This window comes from Hipposideros armiger, unplaced genomic scaffold (assembly GCF_001890085.2).
Source record: "Hipposideros armiger isolate ML-2016 unplaced genomic scaffold, ASM189008v1 scaffold_317, whole genome shotgun sequence".
Lineage (NCBI taxonomy): Eukaryota > Metazoa > Chordata > Mammalia > Chiroptera > Hipposideridae > Hipposideros > Hipposideros armiger.
The window spans coordinates 123,322-125,247 of NW_017731667.1; positions in this window are offsets into that span (position 1 = coordinate 123,322).

A 1,926-nucleotide genomic window follows, 5' to 3' on the forward strand; every position below is an offset into this window, starting at 1 on the left:
TGTGTGTGTGTGTGTGTGTGTGTGTGTGTGTGTGTGTGTATATATATATATATATATATATATATATGTATGTATCTATGTATCTGGTTCGGTTGGGTCTTTAGGGCATAGTGATCCACGTCAATCTTATGGGAATTCTCTAATTCATGGAGAATATATTTACTTGCCAGCCTTAACAGAACAAATATTGTTTTTTCCCCTATTTCTCCATATTAAGAAAAATTTGTATCTGAAGAGGAATTTAGTCACTTCAAATAATAACAAGTTCAATATATAGTCTGGGGTAAAGGGAGCTGCAGTGACAGTTTGTCCACCAGAGGTAGAAAAACAATTACGATGGAAAGGGACATATCTTTGAGAGGTGTTTTAGTTGTTCTGACTAGACAATGGCAATGCAACTTACTAGATGAATTTAATATTGTATTTTCATGCATTGACTTAGGAAATGCAGTATCTTTCTTAGACTCTAGAAGCCTAGATGCCATTCATAGCCATTGGGAATTGTTGAGTTGTTGAAAAGGTGGCCCCTGTGAATTGTTTTACACAATAATAGCCTTAGTGTGTTGTTTTGGGCTTTAACAATAAACTAAATACCCCAATTAAATTCTATTTGCATGATTTCTCTTCTGTAGGAGACCACAAATTTGGACAAAGCAAGCAGAACATGAAGTGATTTTGCTCAGAGAGATCAGACTTCAATGGCACTGTATGTGTGTGTGGTGATGTTTAATAAAAGCCTCCCACACCTTCAGCATATGTAATGGCTTTGTTCTAAATTGGCTTTCAAATCTGTAGCTGTTGTCTTAATTGCACAGAGGTTTTCAAATCATTATTTTCTAACAATTTGTGTCCAAATAAATTTATCTCCTTTTTATTTCAGCTGGTTGGGGGCATCAGTGGAGTAAACTTTTTTCTGGGAGGGAACACCAAGTATCTCCAGAAAGGAAGCAAGCATTCAGGGCTAGCTCGTTTGAAAAGTAATATTTTTTCCCTGGATTTGTGTCTGTGACAGTCAATTTGGGACCCATATTGTATGAGATTGAAAAGAGACTGATTTTACCCTGCTGAATTATATGTCTCCCCTATTGATTGATCAAAAGGAAATGGGGTTGTGGCATTGCTACATATGCTCAATCTGCCTCCAGCCAGGGAAGTGACTACGTGCCTAGCAAAGCCTGCAAAATACCTCCTGCCTATTTTGATCTACTTAAAGAAATTGCTTTGTGTTGCTAGAGAATAGCTGACCCCGTCATCCTAGTCACATTTTGTCCTTGAATAATGAGGAGAAAATCTCCCTGCAGTAAATGTTCAGTTTATGCTGTTTTTTTCCCATATCAAAAAGAAAAAAAGGAAGCTTTATGAAATAATGATGCTATCCTCAGCTGAACATAAGGGTTTGTCCTTAATATCTTAATCAATAGTTAGAGTTAGGAAGGTCAGCTCATCTCTAAACTAAAGCTGGAATCAGCTGTCCACTAAGGAAATGAAATCTGGCAAAGAAGGCCACAGGCTCGTCTAGCAGCTCCAGGTCTGCCTCTCAAATACATGGGTTTAGTAGTTGATTTTTAGTATTTATCTTTGACATCTTGACTAAGGGTCTTCAGAACTTGTATAGCCTACCTATATACTCTAAATCCTCATTAATGTTTCTGTTTCAATTATTCTGCTCAATCTTTTGAGCAAGAGTTTGAAGTATGTCCCTGAAAGAGCCCAAGTATCAGCTTTTACAAATCACAATGGTGTTTATTAATTTATTCATGCGTTGATTTAACAAATATATTTTTAAAGATTTTTATTGGGGAATTGTGGGGATGGGAACAGTGCTGGGGAATTGGGGGAATGGGAACAGACAAGTTGCTGTCGTTTTGTTCTTCAGTCTAGTTGTGGAGGACATTGCTTCACTGGCCCAAGTTGGCACCATCATTG